Source organism: Euphorbia lathyris, chromosome 9 (genome assembly GCF_963576675.1).
Source record: "Euphorbia lathyris chromosome 9, ddEupLath1.1, whole genome shotgun sequence".
NCBI classification, from domain to species: domain Eukaryota; kingdom Viridiplantae; phylum Streptophyta; class Magnoliopsida; order Malpighiales; family Euphorbiaceae; genus Euphorbia; species Euphorbia lathyris.
The window spans coordinates 17,108,428-17,125,456 of NC_088918.1; the positions used below are offsets into that span (position 1 = coordinate 17,108,428).

The following is a 17,029-nucleotide window of genomic DNA, read 5'->3' on the forward strand; positions in this document are numbered from 1 at the left end:
TGGTGCCGACTCGAAAACCCATTGGACCAGTCTCCTCAGAGGGATTGTCCAACACCGTAGAAAACCCGTAGAGCGGGAACCATCGAAGATATAAACAGTTCGTGATCCGCGGGCACGGACGCGACATGTCTAACCAAACACCCCCTTAGTGTAATTTAAAATTTTATCGTACAATATAAATATAATCTATAAAATAATAGTATACTTATAATTAAAAATTTATATAAATTATAAATTATCCAATTTAAAAAAGTACTTTAATCTAGCAAACATAATATTGATTCAATTAATACATCTTTTTTTCTCTATATGCTTAATTCTTCAAGATTTGAGTCATCCACATTTAAAAATTTATAAAACCCATATTTTAATTTTGAATTTTTTTGAGTTTGCATCCAAAAATCACAAACCAAAGACACCATTATTGATGGGTGAAGTTTGCGACATAAGCAAAGAAGAAAATGGATAGGATAGATTTTAATTTTGATTTCTAAAACTTCCTACACAAAACAACCGCGTCCCATTTAAATGGAATGGTGTCAGCGTCATTTCGTATAGCAAAATTCTAAAAAATATAAATTTAAACCTAAACTAATCTAATCTCTACTATGTAGTAGATAGACCAACCCCCTTTTGACAAAATCTCTGATCGCTCCTCTCACACCATAAAATCTCACCATAAAATCTCTGATCGTCCCTCTCAATTTCGAATTGAAACCCTTGTCGTTCTTTTCTTTCACGACATATCTCTCTTACTCATTGTCCATCTCCTATCCTACTTTTTTTAAAATGACTCTTCTTTTCTCTTTCAGCAGCTCAATTTGAAATTTAAAAATCCACCTATCAAAATTAAGTGGTACTTTGAAGTTAATTATGATTAAGGTGGTTCTATGAACAAAATTCATTTCTTGCAATAGCAATGAACTATGTTAGAATTGATAATGGTTTGGATATTATTTAGTTATGTTTGAATATAAATTTTAATCAGATTGTATTAGTTTTTTTTTTTTTTTTTTTAAAGATGTATGAGTTAAATTTATTTAGATATTTAAACTTATGTGTATTAAGAATTTAATTTTGTTTAATAGGTTTTTTTTTTTTTTGATGAAATTTTGTTTAATAGGTTTGGATATAAAAAAAATAGCCTAACTGTTATTTTTAGTTAACCGGTTAAATATTGACCATTGAGATAATTAAAAATCGTTAACCAAAAATTTCAGTTAACCAATATATATGGACCAATTTTAGTTTTAATGTTTTAAAAACTGATAAATTTAGTTAGGTTCAAAAAAATTCCTAATTAATCGGTTAATTGAACTGTGCCTACCCCTACAACAAATCTCTTAGTCGTTAATATCATAATTTGTGTAATGTGTTAATAGGATATGAAAAGTGGGCGACTATATACCGCACTAAAATTCCGGTTCACCGCCCTGTATTGACCCTTTTGCCCTTCTCATTATTTCAAACATAAGTTTTGAAAATTCCAAATCCTCTCAACTTATTTTCCATTCTAAAAAAACCGACCAAAAACGAGATGGCACGAAGAGGAGGCATCGGCAAAGGATACATGGGTATTACGGTAAGTATTTCCATAAAAAAAATTATCAAAATCGTGAGTAATCGGGCCGAAATTCGGGATTAAAATCCCAGAATTTGGCCTAGGCGGGCGACACGCTCCATCTCCACCTACGGTGGAACGCATGAACTATGCGTTCCACCGTAGGTGGAGATGGAGCGTGTCGAGCGATCCACCCTATGGTGGATCGCACGGCGCACGCGCTCCATCGTAAGGTGGAACGCGCGGCGCATGCGCTCCACCATGGGGTGGGTCGCTCGTCGTACGCGTTCCACTTAAGGTGGAACGCGTACAACGCATGCGCTCCACCTTATGGTGGAGCGCATGCGCCACCCGTTTGGCCTAAGGGCCAAACGTTTGCGGCGCACTGGTCAACCCTAAGACCGACTGGTGCGCCGCACCCGTTTGGACCATAGGGCAGGTGGTGTAAACCACCCGCCCAGGCCAAAAAGGGGCAAATTTTGAATTTTTTTTAAAAAAAATTGCACGGACCGGGCGTAGGCAGACCCGAACGTATAGAAAAAAAAAATATGTTAAATTGAATATACCTTATAAATAAATAATATTACAGGATCAGGAGGGAGCTGACCCTAGACGCACGTCTTCACGTCCTGTTACTGCATCTGCTCGGCGGGACCGGGAGGAGCAGCAGCGTTTCATGGCGGACGCCCGGAGGGCACATGCTGCACAGGCGGAGCGTGCTGATGGACGGGATGAGGCGGCTGATATAGACATGGACGGGGATGCTTCTATGCATCGTCCTAGTGCTGATACTATCCCCATAGATCGTGGCGTTGTGACGAGGGGTCGAGACGGACGATTTTCTTCTACCGCAGCATCTTCTTCTGGTAAGAGAAATTAAAAAATGTGTTTATTTGTATTTGTGTTAATCGTGATTATTGAAAAATATACTAAAAAATTAATGTAAACCGTTTGCTGTAATTTCAGGTAGCAGCAAGCGATCGAGGAGTGTAGAGGATGACTGGGTTGTGAAGGACCCCGTCCCCGGGGGTCCATTTGATGGTGCTGTGATCCCGAGCTTTTTGGGACATATTGCATGTGCTATATGGGCCGGTCAGGATAGGGGCGTCCTTAGGTGTCATACCAGATCAGGATATTGCACGAAGCTGAGATTATGGTACAGTGGTTCTTCCCGGACGATTCAGTCGCATATCGAGTCATCTGGCTTGTTCCATTTACCTGGTATTATGCACAGTCACATAGATGCTGCTCTGATCACGGCATTTGTAGAGCGGTGGCAGCCAAACACGTCATCATTTCACATGCCATTTGGCGAGATGACCATTTTGATGCATGATGTGTGGGAGATATTGTGCATCCCCGTAGATGGTGCCATGGTGACTGCTGATGCGACTGTTGATGAGCTTAAGGAGTGTGTGATGGATTTGTTTGGGGTGACTCGGGTTCAGTTAGATGCCCGTCATTATGCTTCTGGTGGTATACGAGCCGCTTCCGTCATGGAGCACTGTAGAGGTGATCGGATTCCTGTGACCCAGGCTATAGCTTGGACGTGGCTGATGCTCGGTTCCACCTTGTTCGTAGACAAGAGTGGTGACCGCATCCGACCTTCTTGTCTGTTAGAGGTGCAGGACTCGGCGGTTGGAGCCGTTGGACTTTCTTGGGGATCAGCTGCACTAGCATATCTATACCGTCATCTTGGTATTGCTACCAGAGGAGATTGCGGGCAGATGACGGGTTGTATGACATTGCTCCAGTCCTGGATTTACGAGTATTTTCCTTGCTTCAGGCCACATCGAGAGGCAGTTACAGTTGACCCGGATCTTCCTAGGGCTTCGTTGTGGCCATCTATATCGATGGAGAAGAGCGATGAGCGGCTGAGAGCATTTCATGCCCGGCTTGATGTGTTGACAGCAAATGAGGTATACTTGCTTTATAATTATAAATACTGTTCAATTAAAACAAATTTGTGTATTACTTGTATGTGTTAATGTAATTTTATACACCTGTAGGTCATGTGGATGCCGTATGGCCCTGATGCCATTACTGAGACCCTGAGGACTCTATATTCTGGATGGATACGGTATCGGGATGTGATCGAGCCGTACATGCCGGGGCGATGCCTTCGACAGCTTGGACATGTGCAGACCATTCCTAGACCGATATTGCAGCCTTCTAAGGCTGTTCGCCCGTGGACCAGTTTGAAGTATCGTGTAGAGGTGCCAGCTGTGATGGTGCAGGGTATTTGGGACTCTTTTCCCCAGTCGTCCGTCCTTATACTGTCTGTATTCACTCCAGCACATACTCCATCAGATTGTGAGGATCAGTACATGCATTGGTACACCCGTCACTCACACCCTCGTCTACTTCTGGAGATTGTTGCACCCGGACCGGCTATTTATACTCGCTCAAACAGTGAGATTGTAAGTTATTTTTGGTTTTTCTTTACTGGTCTAGTAATGTGAAATGATATTTACTGAAATGTGAAATGATATTAACCTTGTTTTTTGTTCTTTACTTTTTTACAGTGGGTTAGTCGATTATCTGGCTGGGGTGAAACTGTGTTGGATCACATGAGTCATCTGGACGAGGATGCTGCGATTGTATATAGGCAGTCGTTAGAGGAGATTATGGATGCTTGGCATTTGGCCAAGTAAGTTATGACTGTATTTTGAAGTATTTTAGTACTATTTTGACTGAATTTGGTGGATTGATATTTTAGTACTTTTTTGTGGTATGTTTTGTTATTATTGCAAATTTAAGAATACATTAGAACGACATAAACGGCATAAACTGTAAAAATACATTACAACGACATAAACTGAAAAAAGACATTACAACGACATAAACCGGAAAAAAAAAGACATTAGTCACTATCTTCTTCGTACACCTGAATGTTTGGTGAAGATGTCGCTGGTACACCTGACTGTATTGCAAGGTATATCTCTTTCTCCTCTGCAATATTCGTCTCATATTCCACAGGAAAAATGTTCCATGGAGCATTTCCTCTATTTCTTGGCCAAGCTCGTCCTGGCAGGTAATCGTTCTTTGAAGCGCTGATACTCTGTAGTACTCGAACCTCTAATTTATAGCGATCCCAATTTTTCACGATCGAGTAAGGATAAGTTCGATGAACCTCATGAGAAATTTCAGACTCTGTCCATCTTAAAAAGATGATGGAGTTGAAATTTTTTTAGGGATGATTCCCCTCTGATTATCACGCAATAGTCTGGCGAACATAGCTTTCCAGTCATCAATAGGCATAAACCACTTCAGAAATGTTTGAATATGACTAGGAATATTTCCTTCATTCAAATTGTTCAACCATTCCTCTAGAGCAAATTCAAAAGGCATGTAATACATATAACATAAGAACCACAGCATGTGTAGTGAGTATATTGGAAACTCACCAGCAGACGGAAGCTTGAAGCAAAACATAAATGGAAATTCAGGATGGAACATTGTTGGACTCACAAATGTCTCTCCATATACACGGATTGCGTAGTATTGGTAATCAAGCATCTTCGTCGTGCAATCAGACTTATTCAAAGTTGAAACTATGCTTTTCTCGGGAGGAAAATTAGGGAACTCGTTGGTAAAATCAGATGAAGCCATTTATGTTTGAGAGTTTTCGTTGATCGTAATGTAAAGAGTAAATGTGGATAACTGAAGTAGCAACATTGTTTAATTTTATAGATGGAGTATTTGGATACCACAAACCTGCATTAACTGAGCTTTGCAAATATCTAAGGATCCTTTTTACAGCTATGTAATGGGATTCCTTAGGGTTAGCCTGATATCTAGCACAATAACATACTGAGAACTGAATGTCCGGTCTACTTGCTGTTAAGTAAAGTAAAGAGCCAATCATACCTCGGTACAACTTGCTGTCTACTGACTTACCATTTTCATCAGCACAGAGGACAGTGTCAGTGCCCATAGGAGTGGATATTGGCTTACAATGTTCTAGTTCATATTTCTTCAATATCTCCTTGGCATATTTAGCTTATAGCCGTTGGAATATAGACGTTGGAATATAGACGTTGGAATATAGCCGTTGGAATACCACATGTTCGAATATATTAATCAGAATTGATCAGAATTCACCTGTAACATTACAGAACCACACATAATTGATCAGAATTCACCTGTAACATTACAGAACCACACATAATTCATCAGAATTCACCTGTAACATTACAGAACCACACATAATTCATCACAATTCACCTGTAACATTACAGAACCACACATAATTGATCAGAATTCACCTGTAACATTACAGAACCACACATAATTCATCAGAATTCACCTGTAACATTACAGAACCACACATAATTGATAAGAATTCACCTGTAACATTACAGAACCACACATAAGTCATCAGAATTCACCTGTAACATTACAGAACCACACATAGTTCACATGCACATGGTATCTTATGCGATGTTCTCAATACACAACCGCAACGCACGTACACTTCATGGCTCAACCCTCTCATACGCTCTAACTCTTGATTCAACAACTGCAGACAATAATGAGAGACTTTGAATACAAGTTGGCTTAATGGGCGTCCGGTGAAAGTGACTGCTTGACGAAGCCGCGACTGTTCAAGCATGTACCTGATACGAATATAAAATTATTATTAGTTAGTGAAATGATACAACCCTAAATGCAAATTCCAAAATCGCAGTAGAAGAAATTGCAAATACCTTATATTGGTTGCTTGTGATTCAATCTGCTTGTGAACCTTCTGCCATACCGTGTCAAGGGACCCAGTTGCCGTATTGAGCCATTGCTTTAGACTAGCATGTTCGCTCTCCACTCGACAAGTAGTTGTGTTACCAAAATGTAGGAACTCCTTTGTCCAAGCAACAACAAACTTCTCCTTATGCACCAACCACGTCTCCTCAACATACGAGATAACTCCTTTGAACCTGCTCATCTTTTCCTTCATCATCATAAGATTGGTCTCGTACTCCTCAATGGTTAATGATTCTAATATTGTTCTCCATTTGCCATTCTTGAATTTAGAGGCAAGGCCTTTATCTCCAATGATTCTATACACACGATCTTCCACATCCTTATTTATATACCAAGTGTATAGCAAGTGCGCTGCTTGTGGAAAAACTTCTTGTATCGGCTTTAATAACCTAAGCTCCCTGTCACTAACAACAACGGTCGGGTTAAGATCATCCCCAAGCAAAATCTTCAGCCTTTGCAAAATCCAACGATAGCTCCCTTCGGTCTCGTCTTTAACAATAGCATACGCTATCTTGAAGTTATTATTGCATGGCATCATCCCAACAATCTCAACAAACGGCATTTTGTACTTGTTTGTTTTGTACGTTGAATCAATGCCGATGTACCAGTGGTAAGTCCTGAACATATCAACTGACTCTGGATGTGTCATGAACACATGCGTTATCACACCTGAATCAGCCTGTGTGTAATTGACATATTTGTTCTCCACAGCAATATGGTAGAATTGACTAGCCAGGTCTCTACCTTCAAACGCGTCCCTCCTCATTTTGTCCCTGTAATTATATATGTGTTTAATTACTGAGTTGTCCTCTGGGTGTTTTTCTTTAACTGCTGCTAAAATAGCACAAGGCTTTGCTTGAGCTGAAGACATATCACGCACAATTTGTTTAGATGCGATACTGAGTCCGCTCATTTGCCGACTTCCCTCTGGATACATACGCATTGTATGGTTATGCATTCCAGTTAACCCAGCCTTAGCCTTTATCCCCCATCCCGAAAGGTCTGCATGTTGATAGGCTTTAATCTGAAATTTACAGCGGCACGCTTTAATTTTACTTTTCCTAATTGCAGGATCTTCATCATTTTTCACAACACCTCTATATCGTTCACCCCGTGAACAGCGCAACAACTTCTGTTTTCCCCCATTTTTGTGCGAAGATATTACAAGCTCAAACCCATTCTGAATAGCTATCTTTTTTGCCCAATCAATAGCATCCTGACTGGAGGGGAAAACGGTATCCGTTATAAAACGCGAACTATAATCAATGTTATCGGGGTTCCAATCTTCTATCGGTACCTGAATATACGAAAAATTTACATTAAAATTACAAAAAAAATACTTCGGGGCTATTTCTCCCGTTCGAAATTAATTCGGGGCAATTTCTGCCCATTTTTGCCTGAACGGGCAGGCTACCCGTTCCACCATATGTGGAAACGGGCAGCGCGTACTGCCCGTTCCATAGGTGAAACGGGTGGCGCGTACCACCCGTTCCATAGGTGGAGCGGGTGGCGATTACCACCCGTTCCTTAGGCCGAACGGGTAGTTCATCCGTTCGGCCTAAAGAACGGGTGGTAATCGCCACCCGCCCAGGCAAAAATCGAATAAAAAATAAATAAAAAAATGCTAAATAACGTTTTTAATTCTCGTAATATTACCTCGTGTTCGAACTCATTGTCTTCGGGAATGTTTTGATCCATTTTTTTCAAATCCGGGATTTGTGCTCGGGAGAGAAAACTAGAGAGAGTTTTGAAGGTTTTAGGGGAAAAAAAGTGGAAAGGGTATAACGGTCAAAACAGTGTGGTGAACCGGAAATTAAAGGCGGTATTTAGCAATACCCATATGAAAATTTTACTGTTTCTGTTGGAATCACATGTAAAACTATGAAAAGTTTAAATCGTACTCACTGATCATTTATATTTTATTTCCATTGTTAAAGTAATAAATATAAACATGAAAAAATATAATAATAATTTTATTTAAACGAGGGTCGGGGAGGAATTCCACTAAGACTCGAACCCGTAACCTCTTAGTCACACGAGAGCAACATTTACCGTTACGCCAAGGCTCGTCCTTGGTAACATGTATATATATTTGAAAAAAATTGAACAAATTCGATTTAGCAATTTAGTAAAAAAAAAAGTTATATTTACATGTGTAAATTTGTTCACCCAACAAACCAATCGGGTATTCATCACTGCCAAGGAGAGCGAATTCTAAAAGCAAAGCAAACCATCTTTTATGTCTGATCATTGAATTGTGAAGTACAACAAAGCATTTCATAAATCAAATTGACAAATTGACTGCGTAATCAAAGCATTTGTTGTTCCATGAATCACTTCACCTGGAATAATTATTTTGTCATACAGAGAACTAACAGTTCAGTTACTCTTGTAGTTTGTAAAGCTAAGAGAAAGATAAATAGAATGAAATGAGTTCTCATTGGTTGATGCAAGAATTACAGAATTAGCTTGGTAATTACTATGGTAAATGAAGGTTTAATACAAAATTAACTCGTAATCATTTGACACCATGTATTTATATTTGGACCCATTCCACACAACTTATAACTTTTTGCAGTTTGGCTACCTCAACTTGTCAAGTTTGAGCCTATAACACCCCCCTTATTTATTTATTTGACACACTTCAAACTTGATCATTTGAGTTTGTCAAATCAGAATCTTAAAGACCCAAAAATTGACAAGTTAAAAGGTGTCAAACGGCAAAAATTACAAGTTCAAGTATAACTATATGGTGCCAAAAGGCAAAACGATACAAGTTTAAATGTTCAATCCCAAAATGAAAAATTTCCTGCCAAAATGGTAGTTTATGATCTGCTGCTGCTGCTTCATTCTTCTTCAATTACAACTTGGATGAACACTCCAAATAGCACAACATAGGGATCATTTAAGAGCTAACAAGAGACAAGAAAATCACTAACTTGTTTTGAGAAGTGACATAAGGAGTTCCCAATGAAACAAGAAACTTAGTGATCCCTAACCACGTGACAATCAATGTCATTTTGGATTCAATCAATGTCATTTTGGCATGAAAAATCGGATTTGCAGTTGTAACCACTTCTCGGGGATCGCATTTGCATTTCTCCTATATACAGAACAAACAAAGGATGAGACTCTGGTCAGCCAACAACCAATCCCTAAATGATCAACAGAAAATGCACTTCTACATAAGGCACCATTTCTAATGCTCGGTTCAGCTTACGCAAATGTGTCTCTGCAATAACGAACCCAAGCCATGAAGACATAGACATTGCCTTATGGAGCACATCTATTTCTGATTTAGCTAAATAACATCATTCCAGGGCAAGAGAGGTTTCAAGACTAAAAACATTAACTTCATTCCTCAGAAGATATGATAAATATAGCCTAGGTTTGAAGGGCAAACAAAAGAAAAATTACCTCATCAGGGACTCTGATAGATAACGTGATACAAAGATATAGAAAATAGAAGATGGACAGAGGTTATGCAATGAATTGGGACTAGAAAATGTATTCCCCAACAACAAATCAATCAAACAGAACAAACAAACACAATGAATGGAATTATAAAATCAATAGAGAAATCTATTGCATAATATATATATAACTTGTACACTCTTTCCTTTTCTCTCAAGGAACTCTAGCTAAGCCCATAAACCATGTCTCCTTTAATTCCCAATCTACCCTTCGTAAACACAAAAATTATTTTATAGAACAGGAGCAAATTACAAAATTACAGAGACAAGCTATCAGCTATCTGTAAACTCAGGCTGTGCTCCAAGAGTAAAGTTTGGCATAAATCTTAATGCTACAGCTCAAATTTTGCACATTATGGAAGCAAAAGCATTACATCCAAAATCAAGAGCATTTACCCTACTTATATATGCAATGTTGTTGAGTTGATTGAACTCCCAACCAAATCCCATCTCTGATTGTTTCGCATCACGACTCGACCTGTATCTTGAATCTACAGCATTTGAGACCGTGAAGCACATCAAATGTATAGACACTGAATCGTAATATGATCTAACTAAATGAGAGAACACACTTTTGATTGAGGAGCAAATTACTTATCAAGTGTGCATCATTTCATGAAAATGAAATTCATTCAAGTATCACAATTTACCATATGATTGCAATCATTCCTAAGCTCCACCAGTTGCATATATGCACGAATATAAAACTGTCAGCCTGAATCACTGAATTAACTTTAGATAAAAAGGTAGAGCGAAACTGAAATAATTTGTTTATATTACTTAATTATTTATCAGTTGATTATCTTAATAAAATAAATCCTTCATCAATCTATTTAATTATTTACCCCCTAAAACACAGTGTGACATCCATCAGCTATTTCAAATAAAAGTCAAATTATAAATCAAAATCTATAATGATAGAACTCAAATTGGAGGGGTGAGCCAGGCCAATGCTATAGTGCAACGCAATGGCGACTCTTGAAGACCCTAATGGCAAGCCATTAATATAGGACTTCCCCCTAAAAAAATTAATTTAATATCGTGTGGACCAATGGTCCACATATCAGATATTAAACTGATAAGAACAGATACTACACTTGATCTTAGCCAAAAGGCCGAGAAAGGTATGCTTCTACCACGGTTGGGCTTCTCTCTTTATATTTCACTTCTTGGTCCTCAAAGAGCTTTCCTTCCAATGTGGGATGTTTGTAAAGTAAATGACACACTTCCTCACTCACTTTAAGGCCTTGTCAACAATTTTATCTGCTGAATACCAGACCCAAGGTAAAGTATTTCCATCAAACACAACCATTTTATCCCTCTGAATACCATTTTTGCATATCAAGATGGCCATAATGCTTCACAACAAAATAGCAAGCTGGTTGCTTAATTCATTCATCAAAGAAATCTTCATGGTTAACAAGAAGGTCTGCCCAGGGCTAATGTTCCATACAGAGAAACAATCAAGACTGGCAAGATGCAAAGCAAACAAAGGATAATAATAATAATGGAAACATGACCCCTGGTACTTAAATTCCCCTGAAAAATTGAGAGAACTTAGCCTCCAATAAGGGAATGGATGACACGAAGCCAAACAAAGGGTCAACAAAGCATCAAGATTCAGATAGTAGACGTCCCAGAATAATAATTTAATGAACTCCCTAGAAAATCAGCTAGGTTTAGGAAGAGCAGGACAAGTAAACTAGTATCTCTCAATCACTTAAACCAAACAACTAACTTGTATCCAGAGGTAGTAGTTCACACAGAACCAAAAAACATACACTAGAATAGGTTATAAGGAAAAGACAACCACATTCCAATCACGAACTGATGCATGCATTCTGTAATCCCAATAAGTCACAACGTGGTTTGTTTACCTGCTTCTCAGCTATGGCATTTGCAGTTCTTCCTCCATATGGAGTAATAATCAACATTGCCAGTATACACATTTTTAAACAAAAGATAATGACTTCTCTGGTCAGCCAACAACCAATCCCTAAGTGATCAACAGAGGACGTGCTTCTACATAAGGCACCATAACCAATGCTTGGTCGAGGTTACAAGAGAGGCATCTATGTGCCTCTGCAATAACTAACCCAAGCCTCGAAGGCATTGCCTTATGGAGCACATCTGTTTCTGATTTGGCTAAATAACAACATCATTCTATAGAAGGACTAGAAACATTAAGCTCATTATAATGTCTCAGAAGACATGATAATTAATAAAAGATTGTGCAGCTTAAGGGCAAACAAAACAAAAGAAATATAACCTCATCAGGGACTCCAAGATAATTAATACTCCATGTATGTAAAATTCTAGCATCACTGGTAATATGGGACCATGAATCACAAAAAGGTATTACTCTTTCAATCACAACAACAACAACAAAGCCTTAGTCCCGAAATGATTCGGGGTCGGCTAACATGAACCATCATATAAAACCGTGAAATCAAGTCGTGTCAGCGACACAAATTCGCTCCCTCCACTCCGTCCTATCCACTACCATATTTTCCTCAATTCCCAGTAAACTCATATCACTCTCGATCACCCTCCTCCAAGTTTGCTTAGGTCTTCCCCTACCCCTCACCACTACATCCCTTTGCCACTCTTCGGTTCTCCTAACCGGCGCATCAAGCGCTCTACGTCTCACATGGCCAAACCACCTTAGTCGGTTTTCTCTCATTTTATTCTCAATAGATGTGACCCCTACTTTTGTCCTAATTATTTCATTACTCACCCGATCCTTTCTCGTATGACCACACATCCATTACTCTTTCAATCACAATGCAATTTAATTTCATAGAAGGATCAGACTTTCTTGATTGAGCAAACTACCTTTGGAATGCAAACTACCTTTGGAAATGCGTATGAAATTTAACAAACGCACATTGAGAATTCCATCATTCTTCAGCTTCATCAATCATACATCCCATAACATATTAAAAATGAGTAACCATCAGTAATAATCAACACTCCACGTATGCAGAGCAAACATAATGACTCTGGTCAGCCAACAACCAATCCCTAAGTGATCTAACGATTGGTTGACGTTACACAAGAGGCATCTATATGCCGTTGCAATAACTAAGCGAAGCCTTGATGACATAGACATTGCCTTATGGAGCACATCTGTTTCTGATTTGGCTAAATAACATCATTCCAGAGATGGGGGACTAAAAACATTAAGCTCATTTGGAAGATATGATAAAGATTGCTTGGTTTGAGAGGCAAACACAACAAAAACAACCTCATCAGGACCTAAAATTCTAGCATTACAGGTAAAATAGAACACCTTGAAGCACAAAAAAGTTTATATACTTTGAATCACAATCTATTAGCAAATTTACCCCTGTTGTCTAACTCAATGAAGAAGCGCTCTCTTGTGTGAGCAAATTTATCTATCAGCTCCAATATCAACCAGTACTATGCTATTTCAAATAGAAATCGACAAATTAAAAATCAAAAGCTCTAAAGATAGAACTCAAGGGGCAAGAAAGGCCAAACTAAAACTGGAATTGGAGGTGTGAGCCAGGCCAATGCTATAGTGCAACACAATGGCAACTCTTGAAGACCCTAATGGCAAGCCATTAATATAGGCCTTCGCCCTAAAAAAATTAATTTAATATCGTGTGGACCAATGATCCACATATCAGATATTAAACTGATAAGAACAGATACTACACTTGATCTTAGCCAAAAGGCCGAGAAAGGTATGCTTCTACCATTGTTAGGCTTCTCTCTTTATAGTTCACTTCTTGGTCCTCAAAGAACTTTCTTTTCAATGTGGGATGTTTGTAAAGGCAATGACACTCTTCCTCACTCACTTGCCTTGTCAACAATTTTATCTGCTGAATACCAGACCCAAGGCAAAGTATTTCCATCAAACAACAGTCTATGAAGCACGGACTCTTCCCCGGGGTCGCCGTGGCCGTGCCGGACTCGGTGGACTCGCCGGTGACACGGCGGCGGGACTCGCCGGGGACACGGCGATGACATGGGACACGGATGGGACTCGGCAGGGACACGGATGGGACTCGGCAGTGACATTGTAGGGACTCGGAGGGGACTCGGGGGGACACGGCGGAGACTCGGTTAATGGTGAAAATATGTAAAAGTTTAGGGTTTTTGTTTAAATCTTTTAAAACCTATGGTTCAATTACAAAATTTGACAAAAAAAAAAAAAAAAACCAAACTACATCTAATTCTCACCTGGGTATCGCGATTATAAACGCTTAGAGCTTCTTTCTCTTCCTTCTTCGATTTGTTTTGTGATTTAGCAAGTTTTTTTTTTATATATTTTATATCTAATATATAGAGAATTAATTATATAGAATTTGCCGTGTCCTGCCGCACCCGTATCTCATATTTTCTAAAAATGCCGTTTGCCGTGTCCGCACCCGAGTCGGTGCTTCATAGACAACAGTTATATCAGCTGAATACCATATCTAAGGCTGAGTAATAATCAACATTCTCAGTATATCAGAGCAAATAAAAGATAATGACTCTTGTCAGCCTCCAAGAGAAAGAATCGAATCCCTAATTGATGAAAACCTAAGTGATGCACCATATCTAATGCTTGGTTGAGTTTACACGGGAAGCATCTATGTGCCTCTGCAATAACTAACCCAAGCCTTGAAGGCATTGCCTTATGGAGCACATCTGTTTCTGATTTGACTAAATAACATCATTCCAGAGAGGGAGGGACTAAACACATTAAGCTCATTAAAGATTGTGCAGTTTGAGGGCAAACAAAACAAACAAAAAATAACCTCATTTGGATGTCCAATTTAATATTTTGATTATGTTGAAACAATAAAACAAATTCACAAGCATCTAATTCTCCATGATTTGAACTTTGAAGTGGCTCAGTTTCAAAAGCATGGACAAAATGAAACTATAACTCTTTCCAGTTATTCATATACCCAAACAAAAACTTCTTTTCAACACAGTCTATTAGCAAATAGAACTCGAGGGGTCAATACTGCAACTGGAATTGGAGGGGTGAGCCAGGCCAATGCTATAGTGCAACGCAATGGCGACTCTTGAAGACCCTAATGGCAAGCCATTAATATAGGCCTTCCCCCTAAAAAATTAATTTAATATCGTGTGGACCATTGGTCCACATATCAGATATTAAACTGATAAGAACAGATACTACACTTGATCTTAGCCAAAAGGCCGAGAAAGGTATGCTTCTACCATTCTTAGGCTTCTCTCTTTATACTTCACTTCTTGGTCCTCAAAGAGCTTTCTTTCCAATGTGGGATTTTTGTAAAGTAAAACTAAATGACACACTTCCTCACTCACTTTCAACAATTTTATCCGCTGAATACCATATCTCAGGCAAAGTTTATCATAATCAACATTCCCAGGATATCAGAGCAAACAGAAGATAATGACTCTTGTCAGCCAACAACCAATCCCTAAGTGATGCACCATATCTAATAATCGGTCGAGTTTACACGGGAAGCATCTATGTGCCTCTAAAACAACTAACCCAAGCCTTGAAGGCATTGCCTTATGGAGCACATCTGTTTCTGATTTGGCTAAATAACTAAAATAAGCTCCTTTGGAATGCCTCAGAGGGGAAAACAAAACTAAAATAACCTCGTGAGGGACTCCAACAAAATTCTAGCATCACAGGTAAAATGGAACATCATGAAGCACAAAAAAAGATTAATTATATACTTTGAATATAACTCAAGGAAGGCTCCCTTGAGTGAAAAAAATAGCAAACTAAAAAATCAGAATGCCTCAGATGATATGATAAAGACTGTGTGGTTTGAGGGGCAAATAGAATTAATACTCTATGGATGTAAAATTCTAGCATTGCGGGTAAATGGAACACCATGAAGCACATAAATTGCAAGTTCCATCATTCTTCAGCATAAAAAACAAAACAAAAATACAAGCATACGATCTCCGTGATTTTAACTTTGAAGTCCCTCAGTTTCAAAAGCATCATAAAATGAAACTATAACTCCTCTTAGTTATTCATATACCCAAGCAACAACTTCTTTCTAACACGTACTTAAAGGGAGCTCAAAACCAGTTCAAATTTGATAGGTATAATCGAATCGAATCCCTAATTGATACCGAATATCATCTTCCCAGAGACAAAATAAGCAATACCTAATTCTTTGTTTGTTGCTACATAAAATAAACAAACAATCGCCTCGCCTAATAGGATAGGTTAACAAGAAATACCTGTTTGTACTGAAAAATTAATAAACGTGCATCTCAGGCTTTACCGAGCAAACTTCAACATAAACATTGCTTGAACACCAACTTCTGCACATTACCAAAATTCAATCAAATGAACAAAATTGAAACTAGAATTGGAAGGGGGCCGCGCGAACGCAGGGCCCCACTACCACAAATTATGACGTAAGCTCTCCCTCTTGGGGAGACTTTAGGGAAGCACCCCTCCAGAGTGCAATGGAGGTCACAACCCTAGGCCATAAGCCTCATTGATCACCCATTGACCCCGTCCAGGTAAGTATGTTGCTCTTTCGAGCTGGACTCTTATTTATAACCTGATGCTTGATTACTCTGGTCGTGCATTTCCGATGTGGGATTTGCTCTAAATTGTTTTCTTCCCTTGTTACCAGTTATTATGACCGCCTACTGACAATTAAAATTAAGGGGACAAAGATGGAGATTTCAATGTAAAGAAAAGAGGAAAGATAATGGGAAAGTAGTTCCTTCCCTGACTCCTAATCGACCCCGTTCACACATACTAATTTTATTCAAATACAATTCTGGATTACCTATATGATTGGAAATTAGAGTATGTTCCTAATTTTTGGCTTACAAACATAATAGTAGACATGTCAATTTCGTATTTCGTGTTAAAATCGTGTTATCTCATATTTATGTTCCATATGATTTTTTTATATTATAAATGCTAAAAAAAATGATTTTCGTGTCAATGGTATCGTGTCAGTCGGGTTGGCTTTGTAATCGTATTTTCATATCAGAAATTGTCACTTGTTATCAATTTTGAAATTGAATATAAAAGTATCTCTAACTTTACTTTTTTTTTTTTTGAAAAGCTCAACTTTACTTTTTATTTAATATAAATGTCTTTTCATAACCGTAGCTAATGAAAATGTTATTCTTCACTTCATTTTAATTCTTGATATTTTTATTTCTAGAGTTGTTATTTGGTTAGAACATAAAAACTTAAAAAATGATTGTTTAAAGAGATAAAACTTAAAAAAAAGATTATTTA

At 38.4% G+C, this 17,029-nt stretch overlaps 1 long non-coding RNA gene, 4 other non-coding genes and 3 pseudogenes across 5 annotated transcripts; all 8 read right to left on the reverse strand.

Annotated features, from left to right (window-relative positions):
* Nucleotides 1-8,744: 8,744 nt before the first annotated feature.
* LOC136205715 (uncharacterized) lies at nt 8,745-16,320 on the reverse strand. The gene is made up of 2 exons (XR_010676058.1): nt 16,003-16,320; nt 8,745-9,425 (listed from the first exon to the last, which is right to left on the reverse strand). It is a non-coding gene; the product is annotated as an uncharacterized lncRNA (long non-coding RNA).
* LOC136207824 (small nucleolar RNA snoR127) lies at nt 9,455-9,642 on the reverse strand (annotated as a pseudogene).
* On the reverse strand, nt 10,728-10,923 carry LOC136207507 (U2 spliceosomal RNA). The gene has a single exon (XR_010676654.1). It is a non-coding gene; the product is annotated as a U2 spliceosomal RNA (small nuclear RNA).
* On the reverse strand, nt 12,797-12,958 carry LOC136207819 (small nucleolar RNA snoR127; annotated as a pseudogene).
* Nucleotides 13,314-13,509, reverse strand: LOC136207526 (U2 spliceosomal RNA). Its single transcript, XR_010676672.1, has one exon. It is a non-coding gene; the product is annotated as a U2 spliceosomal RNA (small nuclear RNA).
* Nucleotides 14,364-14,488, reverse strand: LOC136207848 (small nucleolar RNA snoR127; annotated as a pseudogene).
* Nucleotides 14,792-14,986, reverse strand: LOC136207525 (U2 spliceosomal RNA). The gene has a single exon (XR_010676671.1). It is a non-coding gene; the product is annotated as a U2 spliceosomal RNA (small nuclear RNA).
* On the reverse strand, nt 16,138-16,298 carry LOC136207836 (U1 spliceosomal RNA). Its single transcript, XR_010676944.1, has one exon. It is a non-coding gene; the product is annotated as a U1 spliceosomal RNA (small nuclear RNA).
* Nucleotides 16,321-17,029: the final 709 nt, after the last annotated feature.